Source organism: Eulemur rufifrons, chromosome 5, assembly GCF_041146395.1.
Source record: "Eulemur rufifrons isolate Redbay chromosome 5, OSU_ERuf_1, whole genome shotgun sequence".
Classification (NCBI taxonomy): Eukaryota; Metazoa; Chordata; class Mammalia; order Primates; family Lemuridae; genus Eulemur; species Eulemur rufifrons.
In genome coordinates, this window is record NC_090987.1 from 45,274,129 (window position 1) to 45,299,049 (window position 24,921).

Sequence of the window (24,921 nt, forward strand, 5' to 3'; positions counted from 1 at the left end):
CTGTAAATAATAACTGTATCTTCTGTTCTCCTTGATTTAGTTATTGTCTTGACATTAAAAATAAATAAATTTAGCACACAGTGAAGCAGTGTATTTAAATATGATGTGTCGGTAACCGAGAGACAGGAGCATGACAAAGAGCAAGGTGTTTTTCTCAAGTCTTCAGTGTCTCATGGTGAAAATACAAAAGTGCTACCCTTTAAATCCTCATTGTAAGACAAGAATAAACCAAGAAACCTAGGAGTGCTTTATAGAACACAAAATAATCGCCCTTCAAAGCCCTGGCCGCTGTGTAATGATGTAGCAGCCAGGTTTGCCGAGGGGATGCTGTGCAGGGGTGTTTCTTGGAAACCTGACCATTTTGGTCAAGTATGACACCCTTTCCAAACGCACTAGGAATCTCTAACATCAATTAAGGAAGCGTGGAGGAAGATTGTTTATATAACTCTTGTTTTGAAAACTATATCAAAGCACACTGTCAATAGTATTAGCAGCATTACTTAAAAGAATGTGTTGGTTATGCTAATAACCAATACTGCAATTCAGTCTATTACAGGGCATGGCAGTGTTCCCTTATATTAATGCAGTGGAGGCTTTATACAAGGGTGTTTCTTTCCTGTGAGTTTTCTTTTACCCTACAGGCCTTCACCATTGAACCAGAGACTTTAATTGCCTCAGGAAGAGGAGAGATCCAGCCTAGAGCAAAGAAATCATTGGTCAGGTTCTAAACGGACCTTTCAAATCTATAAAGTAGGGTGCACACCCCACCCTCCAAAAGTGAGTAGGAAGGTGGGCTCCTGCACCCAGAATAGATGTCAGTGGCACTGTCACAGGCAGGATAATGGCCCTTCTGGAGATGTTCAAGTCCTAACCCTGGGAAGAATAAATGTCAGCTTATCTGGCCAAAGGGACTTTGTGGAAGTGATTAAGGATCTTGAGATGGGGAGATTATCCTGGATGATTGGGGTGGGCCCAACGTAATCACAAGGGTCCTCATAACATTAACATCATCGAGAAGAATGAAGAACATTTACTCTTTAAAACAAGGAACTGAGCTCTAAATATATCAAGCTTTATTAACTGAAGTTAATAAATGAAAGAGGGAGGCAGGAGGGTCAGAGTCAGCATGATGCAGGTGAAAGAGACTCCTCAGCCCATCTCGGGCTTTGAAGATGGAAGTGGCCACAAGCCAAGGAATGCTGGGGCCTCCAGAGCCAGAAAAGGCAGGAAAATGGATTCTTCCCAAGAGCGTCTGGAAGGAATTGAGCTCTGTGGACATCCTGATTCAGCCCAGTGACCTGCCTCAGACTTCTGACATTTATGAACTCTGAGATGATAAATTTGCATTGTTTTAAGTCACTAAGCTTGTGATAATTTATTACAGCAGCCATAGGAAGTGAACACAGGGACTCTCTCTCACACTGTTGCCTGCATTTCACTTTGATGCACTTCAGCTTGTGGGTGCTCAATTAGGAGAATTTTCTGATTGCATTATTTAGTTTTCTCTGAATTAGCCTTCATAAAATGGACAATGGACAGATGGTTCAAAATAATTAAGGATAATACGAATAATGTGAGCATATGCAAGTAAAGTAATAAAAAAGTTGACTTGCTTTGATATGACTCTTCATTACTTACTTTATATATTATACAGGACGATGATCTCACTGGTTCTAATAGGAAATTGGCTCCCAAATGGAACATTATCAAGGAAAATGAAGAACATTTACTCTTTAAAATAAGGAACTGAGTTCTAAATATATCAAGCTTTATTAACTAATTGTATAAGTCATCACAATGGAAAAGTACTTATAGAACTACTCAAAGATTGAAGTTATAGCTAGGAGTAAAAAAATGATTTGCAAAAGCATATATAATACTTTCACAGAAAAAACTGAGAACCCAATGCCAAAAAAATAAGCAAAACAATTTTATGTTAGGAAGTGAAGTATGTACGTAGATGATAAAAATGGCCCAAGAAAACAAATGGTCAACCTATGATATTAAAAGAGAAATGCTGGCTGGGTGTGGTGGCTCACATCTGTAATCCTAGCACTTTGGGAGGCCAAGGTGGGAGGATCGCTTGAGGTTAGGAGTTCCAGACCAGCCTGAGCAAGAGTGAGACCCTGTCTCTACAAAAAAATAGAAAAATTAGCCAGGCATGGTGGCACATGCCTGTAGTCTTAACTACTTGGGAGGCTGAGGCAGGAGGATTGCTTGAGCCCAGGAGTTTGAGGTTGTTGTGAGCTATGATGACACCACTGTACTCTAGCTGGGGTGACAGAGCAAGACTCTGTCTCAAAAAAAAAAAAAAAAAAAAAAGGGAAATTCTGACCAAACACCAGCTCTATAATAATGAGTACAATTAGCCCAAACCTCAGAGATGGTTTTAAAATTTAGTCACATTACAAGACAGAATTATTTCCCATCCAAAATGGATGTGGTTAATGGTTATCAAACATGAATTTCTTGATTCATATGAAAGAATATGTGTGGCCTAAAATCAGAGAAAGATGTGAGACGCACAGTCGAAATCCTACACCGTAAAGGGAAGCAGGGAGCGGTAATCCTCAGAAATGCGAGGGACGCAACCCTTGGGACGTCTCGGCAACCCGAGGCAAAGATCAATGAAACGTTGAAATGCTGATCAGTGAAGATGAAAGTGTTGCAAGTTATTAAAAAGAAAAAAGAAAAATGTGAAATGCCTGTTCACGTAAGGCTACGACAGTGTTTTAGAACAAACTTGAGAATGTGACTGTTGATGATATTTGCTTTCTCCCATCCATTTAAGGTAGGTATTTTTAAAAAAGACCAAAAAAATTAAAAAAAAAAAAAAAACCCAAATCCCCAAATGAAAAACAAAACTTAAAGATGACAAGCAGGCTAAGGAACGGGTTAGAGGGGAGGCCTGGAGACATCTGGCAATGCTCATGCTGCCCTCCCCCTGCCCCCATGGATTCTTCGCGTGTTTGCAGGAGCCTCAGATGGTATGTGAGACTGGTCTTTCATCCAGCCTTTTCTCTGGTCTCCAGAACCCTCCAAGGCCCTTTACTGCTGACTACACTGCAGGGACATGGTAATAAGAAACAGATTGGATACTAGAAATGCTGTCGTGGGGAACCTCACTCAGCCTCCCCTTAGCGGCCCCACTTTGCCCCAGTTTCATGCGTTCCTGAAACATTCACGCATACATCTGTCTCTCCGGAAAGATTTTTCAAGTCCTGACCCTGTGCTCTGTCTCCTCGAAGCACAATGTTTTTGCACACTAAAGCACTGAACAAATGTTTACTAAATTAAAAAAGAACCTTTGAAAAAAAATTCTTTGTAGTATTTATTCTTGTATTATTTGCAATGCAGGATCTGAGGTTTCTAGAAGAATTTAAATTCATTTATCTCTCTGTTTATATTAAAACCGAACTATCCCCAAACCTCAGACTCTAACTGATATCTGCAAACAACAAACCTTTTCATTAGCTAGATCAACAAAGTTAAAAACCTGGCTGCCAAACAGGCTTTCCTCTCCATTCGATTGTTAACGGATTTCAGAAATGTAACTTTAGATATCCCATCACCCGGGGTCAGGTTGCCCTCATTTTGGTGACACTTTGAATGTCTGAAAAATAATCTCTGGCCTTGTAGATATCAGACAACACGCATCATGTATCCTTTTTAGCTGACCTGTCTTTCCTCTTCTCTAAATATCATTATCTAAGAGAAGTAATCAGCCGTTTCAGGGGGAAGCTGAAACGTGCCGGGAATTGCTTCCCACTTCAGCAAATAAGAACAGGAGTGATGGACAGAAAGGTACATTTTCATGGGTGTAGGACTAGGACCCACACAAATATGCCCAGGCCAGTGTGGCGTAATTGTTGTGCAAGTTATTTCCCAAATTGTATGCCTTGGAAGACCCCTTCTGAGAGATATAAATATATGTCTTAAGAAAAAAAACGATTTTTGTGGTTAAAGCAAGTTGGAAAATTCTGGATCAATTAGAATGACAGAGGTTTGTTTATTGTAGGGTTTCTCAGAGCCACCAATATGGTAATAAGCACTGTAACTTCTTTGACTTGTTAAGAGGTTTATAACATGTAACTAGGGTGAGATTTTTTTGTTTTTTAAATTTTTTTGTAGAACACCTCATGAAATCCTGAAATGCAATTTAAGAAATGCTGAGACTCCTTCCCCTCCCTCTCCATTTTTTGGGTGAAATTCCTAAGCATTGTTGAGGATTTCTAAACTCTAAGATTATGAATGGTACCCTGGGTCAGGATTATTTTTTAACAATACCAAGGAAGGAGAGATTTACCTTGGCCTTGGTAAAAACCTTTAGGAAGTCTAATGACTTGGGGACATCTTTGGGACACCCCTTAGGGCCTTTGATTGATTCTGAAGGCCCATGACCTTTGAATGGCCGGCAATTGCCTGCTGGTCCAATGAAGGGATCAAAGTGGCCAGAGGAGGTTCAGACTAATACGAGCACATTTAGAGAACAGAGTAGTTTTAAGAAATAAGGAAAGGAAGTGACCGATCTTTTTGTTTCCCCATTTCTTCCTCAAGTATTTCTTTAAAAGAGAATTTCCTTATAATGTCTATTTTTTTTTTGGTTTTATATACTGTATTTTTTTCCTTAAGCTTCGTAATATTAGATTTTTTTCATCACTCCCAACAGAATTAGGCTCAATAACTCAGGCCACTACTCACTGAGGCCAAGACTTATGATTCAGATGTGCTGACGGTGGCCGGGTTCTAATAATGTGAGGAAGAAATAAATGTAACTTCAGAAAATGGTACAATATTGGCATGCCACACAGAACAGGATTTGGTATGGATTGAAGGCATTTCCTGATAAAGGGAACTTCTTGTTCTTCTCAGTCAGAAGTTCCATAGATGACAGGCTAATTTGAAAAAACATGAGCTGGATAGACTCAGATTACTCAGAAAGGTAAAATTAACATGTGTATGACTTCTGGCAAGTAAGCTTTTTTAATATCTTTAAACTTTTGGGCTTGTATTAACATTTATTATTGTAATAATATAAAGATAAATACTGGTCTAAAAGAAAACAGAAGTCCTTGATAATTCCATCAAACAATGGCATTTTAAAAATTTATATATTTATTTATTTTTTATTTAAAAATATTAATGGGGCAATAATGTTTTTGTTCCATGGATACCTTTCATAATGCTCAGGTCAGGGCTTTTAGTGTGTCTGTCACCTGAACAGTGTTCGTTGCACCTGATAAAACAACATTGCTAAAAAGGGTTGCAGAATGAGTTCATTTAATATTTCACGTAAGGAAGGATAAGGAGAAAATCTTGAAACTGCATAATGGCAGTTCATATTTTTCACCAAATTTGCTCATGTTAATGTTTTCTTAAGTTTGTCTTTGTCTATAAAGAGCTACTCTGAGGAGGACTCTGAAAAATTTACTAATTATTTTAACATATCATCAAAACAATACCAAGGGAAACAAATTTCTGGCTGTTCATAAGCTGCCTCTGGTAATGTAATTTAGCTCAAGATCAAGGGTTAAGTGCCTTTTACCAGGAGAGAGAAGTAATCATTTCCATTATGTGCATTTTTTGGAGTGTTTTTTACTGTTAATACAAAAGGAAATGGACTTTTACCCCCTACAAACCATTAATAGTTGTGTATGTGCATCCAAAGCACATTATGAGTCAATTATCAAGTTCTCATGGTCTCCAGAGTTCAAATGCAATTTTATCATTTTAATTAGGAGTTTATTCTTTCACCAAGCATCAGAGTGTCATATAACAATGTACACTATGGCCTCTCCTCACTCCTAATTTACAGTGGACGGGGGAGGCATTAGTTCTTCCAGGTCGTTCAGTACCTTTTCCCGTTTGTTTACGTTGGCAGTGGTTCAGGTCCCGGGAAGTCAACCTGTTTCTATGAGTGGGGGCCGAGTGGTCAGGTTTGGCTGAGCTCTGCATATGGCAGCTGTTTGCTAACTACTCAGCACTTTGAAGTTTCAGAGCACTCTCCTGTTAGTGAGTTCATACACACTCAGTGGGAGATGGATATTATCTCTGAATTACTATCATGAACCAACCTCCCTTATTAACTTCTCTCCTTCTCTTTTAGGAAATCAGGAAGCCGTGTCCCTGGAAATTCACCCACCTTCTCTTGTGTTCTGCAACTAGCGAATGAGGCCAGCCTGCCGGCAATGCAGAGCTAGGACCTAGGTTAGTGATTCTGGACTTGGAGCTTCAAGGCCCTGCTCATGTTGGTGGCGGTCATGCAGCATGGCTGTCACGGAGCCAGCACTCAAATCCCCGTTGAAGCTCTTCAACTCTTTGCTTAAAGTACTCTGGGTTTCTCAGTATAAAAGCCATTACATTTCTTTGCATTGCTAATGTCAAGGAGCTAATATGAGGCAAACTGTATTTTCTAACATTTGATTTCCTTTTTCCACATGCACTAATCTGCACGTTGAAGAAATGCAAAATATTTAATTATACTGTGCATGGGCAGAAACTTGTCAGAAAACTGATTTTAATGTGACGGCAATCACTGCCTAGATGTATGCCAGTCAGATTAGCAGTATAGCTTCCTGCTGAATATGATTAAAGGGAAAAGGGAGACTTCGACACCCTGGGGTGATTGACTCAGTGCAACCTGATATATAATTATACTCAGGGCTATGAATCCTCTGTGATTTCACAGCTGAAGTCAGAGTGCCCCAATAAATTTAAAACAGAAGTGTTTTCCTTTGCTGAAAATTTGTTTATTGAAAAAAGCAAAAGGCAATCCCTGTTGGGCTAAGAGGCTGCTGGGGGTGCATTTAGTCCTAGCATCTCAGGGTCCTATCGGTGGCGAGTGTTTTGTTGCACTGCCTGCGTCGGCTGCTGATGTATGTCGAGGGTGGCTTCTGAGGTTTACTAATTGTCTGATTTCATTAGAGGAGCAAAATACCACATTGACACGAGAAGAAATAACCAAATTGCTCACATCCGGGGTGAAGGCATTCTTCAGTTTTTCCTCACTCTGTAACGTCTGTGTGTTCTGGTTAAGGGGGACAAGGCAAAGCAATGGACCTGTGCTGGAGCTTCCCGAAGAATCATATCCCTCCCCACAAATAGCTGAGGACTCTGATTTCTAAAGAATGTTTTTTTTTTGTGTGGGGTTCTTTTTTTTTTTTTTTTTTTTTTGAGACAGAATCTCACTCTGTTGCCCAGGCTAGAGTGCCATGGCATCAGCCTAGCTCACAGCAACCTCAAACTCCTGGGCTCAAGCAATCCTCCTGCCTCAGCCTCCCGAGTAGCTGGGACTACAGGCACGTGCCACCATGCCCGGCTAATTTTTTCTATATATTTTTAGTTGTCCAGATAATTTCTATTTATAGTAGAGATGGGGTCTTGCTCTTGCTCAGGCTGGTCTCGAACTCCTGAGCTCAAGCAGTCCTCCTGCCTTGGCCTCCCAGAGTGCTAGGATTACAGGCATGAGCCACCACGCCCGGCCATCTAAAGAATGTTAAAATTGTAACATGGGATTAGGAGAAGGACAAAGTTGCACAATCAAAGAAAATAGCAGGGCAAGGCAGAAGGATTTGAGACACGCTTATGTGATAAATTTGGTGTTAGCTAGTTGAGCTGGGGATCCTGAGGGATAGGTAATTGTTGGAGGACCTGTGGTTTCAGCTAAGAAAAGGCTGAGGAAATAGCGAAGGGGGCCACTTGGCCCTCAAGTAGAGAACAGGCTGGTGCAGAAAAGCTCTGGGGGCCGAGGCAGGAGACAGTCTGGACTTTGGGTGATGAAGAAAAGATTCCATATGACACCGTGTTGGTATATTTTGGGTCCAGAGCAAAAAGGGATACGTTTCTCTAGAATAAATTGAGATAATTCAGCCAGGATCTGATGGCTGTAGAGAGAGATGATGTAGTATAATAGGATGGGCTGTGTGTGCGAGAGACAGAGAGACACAGAGAGTTCTTGCAAGTGACTGTTTGATTTCCAGTGTGTGCCAAGGTGTCAGGGTGATGTGGACATGTGTACGTTTATGTTAGTCTCTATATATGAGTATCCTGAGACTGCCTTGAATTTTCAAGTAGCAGGTGTGCTTTACAGTACTTGATTGTATTGCTTCTCTGGAGTAAACAGGAGAAAAGGAAAGGTTATCCCAGAAGTCAAAACCACAGGTGCATAAATTGCCATCCTCTGTATGTTTGCTCTGAGATGGCAAAAGAAAAGCTCCCACTGAGGCAACAATGGACCCCCAGGGTGGAGCCTGGCAGGGTTATGGACCTCCTGTGTGCAGGTGCTCTGGAACCCTGGCTTCTTCCTGGACCTTTCCCTGGGTGTGAGAAATGGTAGAGTCAGGCAGGCTGCAAGAACCTATACACACCATCCTAGAAACAATTGGTTACAGCAAGGTAGCTGGTGTCTGAGCCAATCACATAGCTGGGCGAATTTAAGTAAAGCTCTGTGGGCAGCCAGAGGGCTCAGCTGGGAGGACACATCTGCTGGATTAGGAATAGTTAATAACTGAAAAGTCAGAGAAGCCCCCTGGCAGGGACCTTACCCACAGGTGAGGAGGAGGACAGGCAAGAGAAAGTCAGTCTGTCACTCCTGCAGCCCCTCCGCTCATGCACGATGCAGTAAGAGACATGGTAAGAAGACAGAGGTCCAGACTCCAAGTCCCAGAAAGGGGTAGAAGATGGGAACTTGGTCTTAGAAATAGGCAGGAAGCTGACTTGCTGGGACAAAGGGAAGGAAGGGTCACTGGTGTGTCCTCAGTTCTGGGAAGGCAGGATCAGAGCTTGTGAAAAGGCACAACCTGCTGTGCCCACGGGTCACAAGACCATTCTAGGAAGAGGATTAGGGAGGAGGATGAGGACCCAGGCACATTATGGCACTTGAGGTCTCTTATTCCAGATTCTAGAATCTCTGACATGGGTGAGGGTGTGGCTCACGATCACCAGGGATGGAAGTTTGGAGCTGTCTGGGCAAAGGACCAGAGCGCCTATGACTGAGCGCCTTTGATTCACGTGTTCTGAATTTCACCACGTTTACTTCAAATGCAATTGGGCAATCATACATAAATAGGTAGGCGGGATTAATAGGAAGGGCAAGAAAACATGAGAAGCAGTATAACGAAATACTGTAAAGGATAAGTAAACGAGTCTGCTAGTGAACTAGGCAGGTACAGAAAACAGAGGAGAGAGATTGCAAGAACTGCTGCAAGCCTGGCCCCGATCGATCGCTAACGAAGAAACAGGAGTGTGAGGAGGATGTGTGCTCAGAGGAGAGCAAGTGGCTGTTTTTCACCTGTTTCCTTTTAGGAGATAGGGGGATATTCGGAAGATACGGACACATTCCCCGTTTTCTTGAAATGTTTTAGCTGCAGCGACTTCAGGCAATGCATCGCGGGCGCTGGTCATCCCTTCCCTGTGAACACACCGCAGCCGCCGCTAGAGGGAGACGTTGCACACGAGGTTGTCGCGGAGAGACGTCCCTTGGGGATCACAGTGCCCCCCACATTACACGAATTCCTCCCCAAGTTCTCCTTCCCGTGCAGAGCCTGTAATCTGTACGGTTCCCGGAGCAGCAGGCATGGCTACATCTGGGCAATGATACCCTGGGGAACATTAAGACTGCTTTGTAAACCCATAAGCACCCAGGAACACGTTTTAAAAAATGTAAAAACAAGACTACAGTGATGGCAGACAGAGGATGGTGGCAGCCGGTTACCTCCCTGCTTTTCTCCTCATCCTACTGCTGAGGAGGGCGCTCTGCAGAGCCCAGGGAAGGCTGTGTGCTGCCTGTCAGGGACTCCGGCAGTTGGCAAGACTGGCTTTGCCCAGAGACCAGGCTCCCTGTGGAGGGTGGGAGGTGGCAATTCTTTTTTTTTCTTTGTTATTTCCCACAATAAAGAAAAAATTAAATTTCATGACTGAGTGGGAAACGGTCATTTTGGGGGTCCATTGCTAGATTTTCTTTTACATCTTCTGAAAACGATGTTGAGTTAAAACGTCTAAGAGAACGCAGTGACTCATGCCTGTCTACTTCCCACTTTCCAACTGAGCAACCCACTGGGTCAGAGGTATCTTGCCAGGAGGGAAGTATTTTTAATTTGGGCTTTATCTGTTTGTTACTGAGCTGATGTCATGGAGACTGGCTGGCAAGCATGTAATTAGAAGAAGAAAGAACACCTCTAGCATTTATTAAAATTAGTATTTAATTTCTTTCGGACATTTTGAGAAGCAGGCTTATGTAAAGTGAAAAGACATGAATTTATGCAAAAGCAAATAGGGGAAAAGTCAGATTTATAATGCTGTATTTTAGGATCCCAGAAGTAGGTAATGAAGGACAAATGTGTATATCTCTCAGGAATTATTTCTGTAGTTCAGTTCACAAAATGCAGGGTGGAATAAGTGTAATAGAAATAAGAAATTCAGGGTTTTTTTACTAGAAGAAAAACACATATAATTTGGTAGGGTTATTTTAATTTTTTAAGCCAAACAGATTTTGTTGGCATGATGACTTCAGCAAACCATCTGCAAGGCTATCTGAAACGAATCTAAAATAAATGAAGGGATTATTCCAGTTTATTTTGTGGAAAGAAACATTTTCAACTTTGCAGAGTACTTTTCAGGGAAACTTTAGGGGGTTAAAATGCAGTTTTGCTTTGCCCATACCCCTCCTTGTCAGCCAGTATTGTACTGGTATTGTACAGTATTGTAGTTGGAATGAGTTATCTGTATTCATCTCTTTAAAATATACTGGAAAGCATGGAGCTAAATGTATCACACTTTCTTAGTTGTATTGTAATCTTTATAAGATGCTACTTTGCCTGATCCATCAGCAAAGGAGCATTAGGATACTGTTTACCTGAGGGCCCTGGACTTACATGCAATTCCAGATTCAAAATGCTATTTGAACAGGGTGCGCATACATCCCACTGTAATTATTAATGGTGCCTTTTCACACTCTCAAAAGGGTAGCACTTTGGATGATACTTTAAATGGCCACCCTGCATTTAATACCAGTCCCTGTGCACGCAGGGCGATGGACACAGATGGGCTACTCTGTCTTCCCATCCCTTGAGCCTCCCTGCAAAGTGCACGCATCTACAGCTCCAGAGCAAAGACAGAAGACGAAGATGCTGGAAAGTGGGGTACAAATTCTCTTACCCGAAGTGCTGGTAGGTATGAAAACATAAGGGGCCTCTGAAAACATAAATGTTAATTCTGAGCTAGAGTGGGTTGGAGATGGTGCCCAAAGAGGGCTTGCACATGTGAGACGGAGTGACATCAGCGATTTATTGAGTGAGATCATGATCCGGATGCAGAGAGAAACTGAAGAGATGACGAATGATACAGATCACAGGGCCAGGACTCCAGTCAGAGAGGTATGTCAACTTACTAGGGGCAAATAAGCAAGAAATTATCAGGAAAGCATGAAACACTAAAGTAACATGTCCAGGTAGAAAAAAGGTCCCCTGAAGGAGAACTTGACAGAGAGGTTTTCATAAAAGCACCAACATCTAGAGAATACTAGTGCCACTAGCTTGGGAGTTTGGGAATGGGAGCAAAAAGGAATTTTGATATGGAATTTAAGAGAAGAACTGAGTTCAGCAAGAGAGAACTGAAAGCCACCAGGGTATTACAGATGAAGTTGTAGTTTATATGGGTATACAGTGAAGAAAGGGGGTAAGAGCCTGATTAATTAGTAAGCCTGGACAAGTTACATAAATGTTAAAAAAATTCTAAGCCAAGATCTAGTATTTATTTGCTTATCTCTTATTTACCTGGCAGCTACCTATCTGAATACAGTTTGTATCTTAATATTTCATGACTCTGCAAGTTCTCTCCCTGTAACCCTGTGTCATTCTGAGAAAAGAAAAGGAGAAAGACTGAGGTGGGAAGGCCCCTGTCTCTGGAAGACCACTTTCTTTTGTGCTTTTGATGGAGGCAGAAGAAAATGGACCCCCAGTTACCCTGTGCATACCTTTATCATCGCACTTAGAATATGCGCTGTAATCACTGATATATTTATCTGTTTTCCTACAATGGTTGCTGCATTTCTGGAAGGCAGGAATCATATTTTCTATGAAGGCAAGGACTATGACTGTCTGATTGAAAGGGGATCCTTGGAGTTCTTTGGTCACATTAAACAGGCAAAGTAATAAAGTCCTTGTAAAAAATCCGTGCTGAGCAATAGTGTGACACGGTACTTAGGAGCAGGGGGCCCCTGTGGAATGAACGTCTGCTTGGCCAGGGGTGCAACCTCTTTTGCAATTCAGAATGACATTGTTTCACTAGGAGAAAATGGTGGAAACCACATACAACTCATCCTTTGTAACTCCTATCTGAGTGAGAACACAGACCTAACTGATATAAAACAATGTCTTTATTGTCGGAGCTGTGAATTCACCAAGTTGAAGAGCATATGGGGTGGTCTTTGCCCGCATTGCCTAAGCAGTATCAGGGGCGGGTGAGACACAGTCTGTTACGGGATCCCAGCTTCCCGTCAGGGCCTCTGCAGAGGACACGAGTGTCTCATTCCTGTTCCGTTTCCTGCCTCCCCCCTCCCCTCCAAGAGCACCTTCAGGGCCGGCGGAGGATGAGGGGAGCTGTTTGTGATGGGCATCTGGACCTAAAAACGGCTTTTAATTTTGCTGCATATTCTACAACAGGAATAAAAATGTTTATGTAACCGTAAGTGAGCTAAAATTTGGAAATGGTAGTGAAATAAAAGGGTATCAAAGGACCTAAGTTAACTTTCCCTTCGAGGAAAAAAAAAATGCCTTGGTGGAGGACTCACCCCAGACTCCTCATTGGTAACTCAGATTTGGCATTTTAAAGCTTCTCTCCCGGGTGTTTATCAGGTGGAAGGAAGAGGGGAGAGAGAGCCAGGTGCTCAGTACCCAGTTCCAGTCCCTGGAAACTTTCCCTGTCTTTGAGATGCCTCAAACCTCCTGAGAAGCCTATAATTTGGGTGAATCCACTCTCTAAAGAGAATGGGACACAAAAACTTCATGAAGTCTATTTGTTTAATTTATCCAGTAAACATCTATTGAACATTTACTATATGTCAGGCACTAGGTATACAATGATAGGAAGACAAACATAGTATTAATACCTTCACTCAAAGTGCTCATATAAATGTATCATTGCAGATGATAGTAAGTACTATGAAGGTAAATGATACAGAAGCAAACTCAAGTCCTGGACCTAAATAAAATGATAAAACTGCAGTGAAGCTCAACATCCACTCCAGCACCCTACACGCCTACTTTCACTCTCTGTTGGTCCATTCAGCCTCTCTGTGTTTACCAAAGATGCCCCTTTAGGAGTCTTCCTAAGACTCAGAAGGATGCAGTTTAAGAATCCTTCCCTGTACACTGGTAAATCAAAGAGCAGGACTGAGCCAGCTCCTTGATCTGATAAGCTCCATTTGAGTGTAAAGTTTAGCTTTACACTCCATTTAGCTCAGTCCAACTTGGAGCTGGAGTTGAGCTCCCAACAACACACTAGTGGAGTTGAAAGCAATTGCACATGTCAGCTGTATAAAGTCCTGTAGTAATGTAGACAGATTGCACTAGGGGTTTTAGCCTCTTTTCAATTTGCAGAGGATGTGCACATTTGCCCTGGGTCCTGCAGAAATCTACCACTGTAAAGCAGCAGCACAAAAATGAGGATTTAGCACATGGCATTGAAATCAAAAGTATAGGTTTCCATGCTAGACTGTGAGCTCCTCCAGGGCAGGCATGACTTCTTATCATGCTGGGTTCCTAGGCCCACACTTGGGGTTTGGCGCAGAGAAGTGTTCACTGCTTGCCAGACTGAGGATTAGGTAACATGTAATATTCCTTTCTCTTTATTCCCACCACTGCTGTACCCAGGTGATACTGGGATCGGAAGTAGACAATGTGGGAACAGGGTTATACGCTCCGGCTTCTGAGATCCAAGGGGCCCAGGACAGGCCAAAATCTGGTTTCCTTTGCAAATCAGCTCACAAAATAAAACTCAGGTCCACTGAGGATGAATAATTGCTATCCCTCTAGCCAGTGAGAAGCACAGGTAACATTTTAAACAGGGAGCTGCTACTTTCCATCGTAGAGTGATTCTCCTTGTGTGGCTAAGTTTAGGGCATACAGTTTGGGACCTGGATGGATTTCTGCTCCTCTGTGCAATGGGCTCTCCCCGCAAATACCCAGTGGTCTTTTATTTTACACTAGGACAGACAAACTGCCGTGAACTGAGAACGTCTCACATGCTATCTTCTCCTCCTCCTACCAAAAGGAAGGAATATTTAGGAAAGATAATTGGAAGAGTTTGTGGCTCAAGCTTCTTTTTGATAAACCAGAAACTCTCATCTGCCCCTGTGGCTTTGGATGGGAGCCCCTCTTCATCCCCGCCCTCTCACACGCCACCCCTAGCTCCAGGCCCTGCAGAGGGACAGGAGTTTTTGTTTTGTTTTTGCTTTATCAAAAGGAGATGTGGGTTTAAAGTTAAAGAAGTTGGTCTAATGGTCTCCCCATTGTCCCTAGAAAAGCTCCCATCAGGGACAGTGTTGTTGACTATGGAGAGGAAGGCACAGTTCCCATTCACTTATTCATTCCATGTGTGTGTGTGTGTGTATATATATATATATATATATATATATATATTTAAAAGTATTTGCTATAAATGTCACTGCTCTGAAAGCTGGGGACATAGTAGTGAATAAGACAGAAAAATTCTTTGGCTGGAACTGCAATGACAAATACCCAAGTGAATGTCTAACTTCAGGTAGCAATAAGTGTCATGAAAAAAAGGAAGCATCACAGGGAAGCATCTTGGGGTGGAGCTGGGTGGCCGTGAGACAGGGCTGGGAACATGGGGTTTGGGGTGTCGAGGACTCCAGGCTCAGGGGCTGCAGTACCAGAGCCCCAAGGCAGGAACAGGCTTGCTGGGCTTTAGATGGTCAGAGCCCCCATCCTGTGGGCCGCGGTGCCCTGGGTGAGGGTCTAATGGGCTCCAGATGTTCTGACAAGGCAGCGCACTCTGGCCAGAGGGCAGGGCTGGGGTAGCCACGGTGGGCGGGGGGCAAGAAAGAGGCAGTGTGCCTGCAACAGGAGAGCCCAGAAACAACAGAGGCGGTTGGAGAGGCGGGAGGGGCCCCACAGGGTAAGACCTGGCAGGGGCTTGGCTGTAAATATGATGATCTCAGCCCCAGAGTGTAAGGAGTCAACTCAAAAGTAAAACAAGCCCGGAGCCTACCACTTCTTGTTTCAGGCATTTAAATCTGATAAGAAGCCCATAGCGGGGGAGGGTAAGAGCTACAGCCTGATGTCTCTCTCACATCGACTCCAGTGCTCAAGCTTTCATCAGCAAAGGGAATCCGACCAGATGGCTATGAATGATAAAAATCAGGTTCAAAAATAGCCAGGTGAATTGGCCTTTCATAAAATGTTTATGCCTAATTGGTCTATTAGAACAAAAATAAATCTAAAACAAACAAAAATACCCACCCGGGTGAGACTATTTAAAGATCAAAACCGAAAAGTGGTCCAAGCCCCCTGCTCAGAGCATGGGCTGTGTGGACGGTGGTGCGGATGGAGGTGCAAATCCACCTGCGTGAGGTGACGTGGCTCAGGGACGGGAGTGCGGGGGCGCTGCTGGGAGGGGCATAAAGGAACGCGTAGGGTGTGGGTGCTCAGAACCTAGGTCTTGGGTCCTGGCTAGGGCGTCTTTTTGGTAAGTTCACACTGGGCCGGGAGTGGGGGAGAATGACCAGTTCATGGCTGGAAGTTTTGGTTTTCAGTCTGCTCTGTGCTGACGGCTGAGGCTGCAAACCCAGAATGAACACTTACTGAGTGTGCATCTCACTGCGCTCACTGCCCTCCCAGTCCCTCTCGAGCAGCGCAGCCCTACCTCATTTCTCGACTGTTCTGGAAGAGGAGGAAGACAGCCTAGACTGCAGTGGGGGTCAGACCAGTGCCACTGTGGCGGTGAGCGGGGCTGGACTTTGGACACAGGGGCGGTGTCAGCTGCAGGGCAGCTCCCCTTGTCTGGCCTGGCCATCCCTCCTAGGCACACAGCGTCTGTGCTGCACTTGGAGGAGGCCCTCAAGCTCCTGGGCACCTAAGGTTTCCTACTGGAAAGTCTTACTTGGGGCCATCTTTCTCCCCTGTACCCATTAACTCCCACAGGGCCCTCCTTAGAGAAAGATCTCATGGAGTTATTTACCCTCAGTTATTAAGAGCTGATAACTGCCCATGTGTTATTCTCTCCAGGTAACAAATAGGCTCTGATTTCCAGCAGGCCTATGGAAGGGAGCTAAGTGGGGTGTCAATGGCAGGGGCTGGAGAGCTAATTACCGGCAAGGGCATGTCAGACCCCAGAACTGCCCCTCTTATCATTCCTTGGCTCCCTGCCGCTGCAATCGTGGGGGTCTCCAGCAGTGAATAAGGGTAACGAGGGAGGTGATCACAGGTTTTAAAGTGCTTAAGTTACGACTTTTTGCAGCTAGCAGGACTATAAGTTTAAGCAGGTGCACAAAGACAAAAGCAGAACCAATTCACTTCCAAGCAATTCACACAGTTTGAAAGGCAAACTCATGAGACAGCAAAGTAGTCCTAGTGATACGCTTTTCTTTACAGAGTTATCCTTCAGATATGCTCGGATGGATGGGGTGGGACATAGTGAATTGCGAAAGATCTACTATTGGCCTTTAAAGCTGTTATTCTCTTCCATTAATCCTCATAAAACAGTGCCTTGGTGCAAGAACCAGACACTGGCTATTGGACGTCTATAGACACAAGATAGAACCTGAACCACCAACAAGTACAATCTGGGTTAACTTGGAATCAAGACCATTCTACTGTTTCTCCTTCTCCACGCTTCTTCAACACCATTCACAGCTTGATCAGCTGAGCTAGAGTTTGCACAGCTGCAACTGATTGGACCCCTACTCACCTTTTTCAGAACATGTATAATAGGTACCATAACCTACAAAAGGCGACATTAACACCACAACTGAGAAGATTTGGAGCAAGGAATGGTAAGGATGAGGTCAGGGTAAATTCAAGATAGGTAGAGTTGAAGGCCTGCAGACGCATCACTCAGACAGCTGGGGTCTGTGCAGGAATTGGAAAGATTTGTCCAGTTGGGGGAGGCTTCAGTCTAAAAGGGGAAATGGCTAAATGTTACAGTAGCTTGTTAGTAGTTGGAAGTATGAGTATGTGCAAATTGCCTTTTGGGATAAAATTAAGGCATATGGTATGGGATGGAATCATGCTTGGTGGAGGCAGAGGTAATAAGTGGCAAGTGGATGAACTATGCTTTTGCTTATATCTCTATTCTCAGAACTCAGTTTGCTGTAGGTCTCCTACCTGATCATACCTCCAGTACATCACATGTCTCTGGTGGCCCTTCCTCTGATACGAGTGTGATACTTGTGCAACATAGAGACCTGCCGTTGTGAGACAGAGTGCCAGGAGAGCTGGTGCCCTGCAGATGTTCAGTGGGTGGCCGCAGTCTGACTGCCACGCAGAGAACCCACATTTGAACATATGGGAAACCCAAAAGTAAAAGGTTTTGAGGATGATTTACCATTTCAAATTATACAGAAAAACAGGCAACCAAGCGGGGACGCTATCAGGATTCTGCCCTATTCTGAAACACCCACGTCTCCTCACAGCAGATTCAGAGGACACAGCCCCAGGAAGCAGAACTGATCAACCAATTCTGTCCAAATGTTTCTGGAGGTGTGGTGTTAACATCAGAAATAACTTCTTTAGAAAGAACTTTCTCTGAGTACCACAAGTTTCTTAATCTCCCCCCCTTTTTTTTAAAAAAACAAAAACAACAAAACAAAGCATAATTTTGATTCAGAACCTGTATGAGGGGAGAGAGCTATGTGTGTCCTGTTCAGTAATATAATCCCATTAGGTCTTTTTCTGGAAGCAAAGCAAAACCATGCATGGCTTTCTAAGATAGTATAGGGCTATCCCATTATGCAACTAAAACTAAGAAGAGTTGTTTTTGGGAACATGCAGGTTTAAATAGTCAATCGTTTCTCAAACACCACAAGAGGTTGTGGATGAGTGGATGGAGGTACAACCCTTGGTCGAAGGCTCTAGATTAAAACGTACAGTTATCATGAAAGTTCATGGCAAAACCCTAAAGCAAAAGGCTAGAAACAAGTTTCCGTTTGCTCATCATCTTTGGTGGAAATCCTTGTTACACACATTCAGCTTGAATGCTATAGATCTACTACGAGGTTTGAAAGTATTGACTGATGTATGTGGGTTTTAAAATTCAGCAGATGACACAGCAGATGTATTTTGTCTTTCTCTTAGATGAAGGCTTCACAACGCTGCTGGAGTAACGTGTCCTACAAGTTCTGGGTTGGAACACACCAGCCTATCGTGGTCTTGTCCAATGCAGCACAACCATACAAATGGAGGAAACCCAGCTGCTTATTTCTGGGCTCTCGTTCGTGCCACGTTCCCTCAAACAGAGTTCCAGAAGAACATATGTCAGAAAACAGAAGATTGGTTAGCACGGCTAGTTTCACTTTCTCTAAAGTTTCCCCCAGAGCAGCTGTTGGGATGGGTGAGAAATGGCCAACTGCCTTTGAGTTCTCCCTGGAAAAGAATTTTAAAAAGGGCAGGCGAAGGACAAGTCAAGGACGAGGTCTGAGAATGGAAAGGCAGATGCTGCCAAGAATGTCGCCAGTTAACCCAGCAACACCGTTTCTAGCAGAGCGCGGCACCGAGGCTCTCCGGTGGTTGAAAAAGCATCATCCTTTGTTTTATCGCTTTGACGCGTGAAGCAGGGTCTCTTAATACTTTTTTAGTGTAGGCCTGCCAACATCGCTTTCTCTTTTCATGAATAAAAATGATGATGATTTGCCACGACTCTTCACAATGCCACTCGGCACTTTACTTTTTACATTTCAGAAAGAGTTCTACCCTTTCTGAAAACACAGGTGGCCTACGGTATTGTATTAGATCGTGGCTGTGATAGAAAGCTTTTTTCTCGCCATAATTGCTTGGGGAGCTTTTCCGGCTAGAACACAGGTACAACTGCAGGAGCACCCCTGAGAGCTGAGCCTTTGTCGCAGTAAGGACTACAAAGGCACGGATTGAAGGTTTTTAAAGATACCATAAGCTGGTTTTATGTAGCTTTATTCCTTTGTCCGGAACTCCCTTCTCCTTGAAAACCACCTGCAACTGTGGTTTGCAAATTAACTGCCTCTGACATGTGAAGGGGGAAAAAAAAAACCTATGAAATCTACAAAAACCTCACCTGCTACCACTGTGAGTCAAGAAAAGCAAAGGAAAAGATCTTTTAAAAAAATGTATTATTATTATTTTTAAGAATTTCTTCCTAGAAGGAGGTATTGTATGTTTAGATAACAACCCCAACAAAGCAGCATCTTTCTAGAGAGCATCTTCAATGGTCCTGTCTAACTGCTGAACCCAAGAGACTTCATTTAATCAAGAGAACTACAAGAAAATAGGTGAAACCTGAAGGATAGGCTGACATGAGGTGTATATTGCTTCTAAATAGGACCCTAACCATGAAATGTTAGCTATTTCTTTTTTGAAAATAAAGTTGTTTTTTTTTATTACAAAAGTAAAACATGCACACTATAGACCATTTGGAAAATAAAGTATAAAGAAAAAACAAAACGATCTTTGGTTCCAATATCAAAGATAACCACTTTAACATTCTAGTGCATTTCCTTCCAGGTTATTATTTTTTTTCTGGGCACAATTTCATGACATTCTGAACTATGTGTGTATGTCCAAAATGGATTCTGCTTAATGTAGTCTAGATTGCTAGCTCGATATAGTATCCAAAGTTTTCCCCCACCCATCTTATTATAAACTCTTTCTAAACATAAATTTTACAGTTAGATTAATAGTCCATTGAAGCAGATGTTCCATAGTTTGCTTAACATTTTCCCTGCTGATAGACAAATATTCGCCTCTAACAAAAACTGTTCAAATCTTTCACCATCATAGATAACGCTATTGAGAACATCTTTGTCTATAAATCTTTTCTTTGTTTCAGATAATTTCTGCAGAACAGATTTACGGAAGGGAATTAGAGACAAATAAAATAACAAACATTTAAAACCTTTTTAGATTCTGACATTTGGCTTGGGTTGTATCCTATATCTTGGATGGATGCAAGCAAAGAGTGGGAGTTTTTATTGTTTTTTGTTTTTAATGGAGATTTGAAATAGGGAAGAGATCCCTGTCCCAGCAACTTTAGAGCTTATCAGTATCTTTCGAGTCTTTCATAGTGCTCTAGTATTCATGAATATGAAGAATATGATGCATTTTAAAATAAAGCTAGAAAAAAACAGAAAGGATATTTCTGTTATGCATGGTTTTGGATTTCTGACAGGCCCATTCTCTTGAGCCTCTCGTGGTGCCCCCTGACAAAGCAAACTGTGGCCCTGAACCATTGCCTGGCTTCTGTGCCTGTAGGCTGCTGGCACTGAAGTGGATTGCACGGTGGGGAAAAAAAAGAATACGTGTAGGCCAGGGTCGGTGGCTCATGCCTGTAATCTCAGCACTTAGGGAGCCTAAAGTGGGAGAACTGCTTGAGGCCAGGAGGAATTCGACACCAGCCTGAGCAAGAATGAGACCCCGTCTCTATGAAAAATAGAAAAAAATTATCTGATTGTGGCGGCTCACTCCTGTAGTCCCAGCTACTCAGGAGGCTGAGGCAGGAGGATCACCTGAGCCCAGGAGATGGAGGCTGCAGTGAGCTGTGATGACTCCACTGCACTCCAGCCTGGGCAACAGAGTGAGATGGGAGCCTTCACCTGCAGAGGTTAACTCTTACCAGTCTCTTTGATTCTTACTGTCACCCATTTCTCGAGGTTCTTTCCTCCAAATAAGAGATTATTGCAACTTTGTTCCTCAAAATGGTTTTGGGGGGGGGGGGACATGACCATCCCAGTCTCTCTAAAGTGAAGTGGTTTATTTTCAGGTGCATGAAAAAAAGTAAAGAATTTTCTACTTTTGTGGAGAGGTTGGACTCATCCCAGAATCTTTTAGCATTCACTGGAGCAGCAAATTTCCTGAGGAAATCAGACATTTTCACCTTTTTTGTTTTTTTTCCACTTTGTTGCCCTGGGTAGAGTGCCGTGGCGTCATCATAGCTCACTGCAACCTCCAACTCCTGGGCTCAAGTGATCCTCCTGCCTCAGCCTCCCAAGTAGCTGGGACTACAGGCATGCACCATCATGCCTGGCTAATTTTTCTATTTTTAGAGAGACAGGTCTCTCTCTTGCTCAGGCTGGTCTCGAACTTCTGAGCTCAAGTGATCCTCCCGCCTCAGCCTCCCAGAGTGCTAGGATTAGAGGCGTGAGCCACTGCACCCGGCCCATTTTCAGCTTTTAATCAACAAATATTCATGGAGCAAATCTTATGTGCAAGAATTGTAGATTTGTGTTTAAATGGCTAATTGCTGAACCATCGTAAAGCTATAAATTGAGGGGTATTTAAACTCTTTAACTGATTGCTGGGTCATAAGATAGAAACCGAGACTTTATGTAAGAGTAGCAGGGACTTCAAGACATGCCAAAGTCAAGAACTTTCATTCTCTTGATTTAGGCATTTTAGAAAGTGTTAAGAGCTTTTGGAGTGTGCCTTTCTCTCTCTCTTTTCCTGATGAACAGCTTTTCATGTCTCAGATCACTGATTTTTAAATTAAAAAAAGTTGCTTTAATTTGTGTCAATTTTACCTGGATTTGCAACAACGTTCCTTTTTATTTAAAGGGATACAGTAAATGCATTGTCAATAAAACCAGAGAAGTTATTAATGTAGCTGCCATTTGAATTTAACAAACACAAGGCAATTCCATAAGCAATATAAATAGAGAATGTCTGATATTATTATTATTATTATTTTTTTGAGACAGAGTCTCACTCTGTTGCCCAGGCTAGAGTGCCATGGTGTCACCTAGCTCACAGCAACCTCAAACTCCTGGGCTCAAGCCATCTTCCTGCCTCAGCCTCCCATGTAGCTGGGACTACAGGCATACGCCACCATGGCCGGCTAATTTTTCCATGTATATTTTTAGCTGTCTGTATAATTTCTTTATATTTTTAGTAGAGATGGGGTCTCGCTCTTGCTCAGTCTAGTCTCGAACTCCTGAGCTCAAACAATCCATCCACCTCGGCCTCCCAGAGTGCTAGGATTACAGGCGTGAGCCACCGCGCCCACCTATTTTTAAAGACAAGTTGTGTTCTATTCAAGTTCAATTCTGACTTGATATGCTACTTAAGTCATCCTAGATTATTTGAAGGACATAGGTACTGCTGTCCTCGAGACTCTTTATCTCCTCCTTTTAAAAAATCAAGATTATTTGAATCTTGATTTTTTAAAAGGAGGAGACAAAGAATCTCGAGGACAGCAGTACCTATGTCCTTCAAATACTGGGCATATACCCAAAGGAAAAAAGGTCATTCTGTAACAAAGACACATGTACCCGAATGTTTATAGCAGCACAATTCACAATAGCAAAGATGTGGAAACAACCCAAGTGCCCATCAATACATGATTGGATTAGTAAGCTGTGGTATATGTATACCATGGAATATTACTCAGCTATAAGGAATGATGAAGATACGACATCTCTATGGTTCTCCTGGAGAGAGTTGGAACCCATTATATTAAGTGAAGTATCCCAAGAATGGAAAAACAAGCATCACATGTACTCACCAGAAAATTGGTTTCCCTGATCATCACCTAAATACAAATCTGGGAACGACACCAATTGGACATCGGACTGAGGTGGGGGGTGGGGGAGGGGATGGGGGTATGCCTACACAATGAGTGCATTGCGCACTGTTTGGGGAGTGGTAACACTTGAAGGTGCTGACTCGGGAAAGGGGGGGTGGGGAAAAAAATATGAAACTGTTGTTTTTAACTTGCATTGTTCACTTAATAATTTATCATGAATATTTCCAAAAAAAAAAAAATCAAGATTATTGAGTTTTTGATTTGCTTTTGTGCCACAGTAGTAGGGCACTTAAAAAAACTGTGTAATTTAGCCCACAGGTTGCAGAATGATAGGAAGTTAATGAGGCACAGCGTGCAGGATACAGTAGCTAAATGTAACTTTGGCTGGTCTGCCCTTTGTGGCTGTCCCTGTGAAAGCTGGGTCGTGTTTGGTGGGGCATCTGTAGAACTGTAGGTGTGAAAAAAATTATTTTTGTGTTCAACAGGCAGATGATGTCATGTTATATAGATGAAACAGTGCCTGCCCACCTACATGGTCTTCCAAAGAAACTGCCCTACTCAAAATCCCCACTGAGGGAGATGTGGCCATTTGTGTCGCTGGAATCTCAGAAGAAGGGGAGAAGGATGGGAATGAAAAAGTAGCCTGGAAATAATGGCTGCAAATTGCTCAAATTTGGCAATTTGGTAAAAAATATGAGTAAATAAAATACACTTTTCTTCTCTGAAATTTTCTACATTCTATTTGACATTTGAAGCAAAAAGCATAACGTTGTATGATGTGGTTCTTAATGTGTATGGAGGAAATATTTAAGATAATTATAAATGGCAGAGAGCAAACAGACTTGAAGAGAGGTAAGGTTTCTATACTTCCTTCAAACTGGCAACATGTGGATACTAGTAGATTTTGTGGTGATGGAATGATTCTGTATCTTGATTATAATGGTGGTCTCAGGAGTCCACACATGTGGTCAAATATGAACTATCCATATCCATGTAACAATGTCAATGTTCTGGTTTTGATGTTTTATTACTGTTATCCCAGATGTAACTGCTGGGGGACAAAGGATAATGGGTACAAGAAACCTCTCTGTACTATCTTTGTAATTTCCTGTAACTCTATAATTATTTCTAAATAAAAAGATAAAAATAAAAGATGATGGAATGAAGTGTCTTGAAAATGATAAAAGCAAACATTAAAGTCTTATTATGATTCTGTGGCCATAATCCTTATTTTAGATGAGAGAAAGGTTTTTTTCAGAAGCAATGTAGTGGATGATATGGACTAACTGATTTTCTCAAATTTTAAAATTTCATCATGGAAGAAAACATGTAATGGAACAATAAGAATGTTAGATGAAAAGGAAATTCGAAGTTGGCTTTAAAGAGAGAGAGGACATCAATCCTATGCAGAAATTCAAGATGAGCTTTTGTCTCAATCAGATCTGATGCCTCTTGTCAGAGACACATCTCTAAAGCACAAAACTGGTTAAGCAATATTAATTTTAATAACATTATGTATTCCCCTTGAAGTCATAAACTATTTTAGGAATAAAAACTAATTAAACTTTGACAAGTTGTCATATATTTAGAGATAATTTACACTAGTTATTTTCTCCTATAAGTTTAATGAGAAGTTATTAGAGTTAGTATTCTCAATAACACTGATAATTGGAAGAAAAGGTTAAAAAAAAAGTCTAGGTATGGTGTAATCTCACACCTGTAATCTCAGCACTTCGGGAGGCTGAGGCAGGAGGGTCATTTGAAGCCAGGAGTTCCAGATCACCCTGGGCAGCATAGCAAGACCCCATCTCTATGAAAAAAAACATTAAAAACAGAAAGGAAAAATTCTCTTCTTGTATGTTGATAGAATTTGCATGTCAGTAGAACACCAGCAGATGGCACAGAAAGCTTTCAGAGTGTTAAGTTACATGATCATTGATTTGTCATTAAAATAAATATAAGAATGTTTCAAATGTCAATATGATAAAATCATGGTACTCTTCATTTTGGTCTTCTCAGTTTTTAATCAAGCACCTTTGGCAGCAGGAAAGGTTTGCCCCGAAAGCTTGACAGAAAGTCAATGGCAAGAGTAACAGAAGAAATACAAAACTTCAGGCCTCGGATTTCCCCCCTGGAGCTAAACAATGTTGCTCCCAAAGTGGCTGTGTGGTGATCATAGTGTTGTCCAACTTACTATAT

General features: G+C 42.3%; 1 protein-coding gene and 1 non-coding gene across 18 annotated transcripts in view; one reads left to right on the top strand and one right to left on the bottom strand.

Moving 5' to 3' along the window:
* The window catches only part of DLGAP1 (DLG associated protein 1), a 329,447-nt gene that overhangs the window by 147,438 nt on the left and 157,088 nt on the right, over positions 1-24,921 (bottom strand). The gene's annotated exons all lie outside the window — the stretch shown is intronic.
* LOC138383552 (small nucleolar RNA SNORA42/SNORA80 family) lies at positions 20,351-20,486 on the top strand. Its single transcript, XR_011233617.1, has one exon. It is a non-coding gene; the product is annotated as a small nucleolar RNA SNORA42/SNORA80 family (small nucleolar RNA).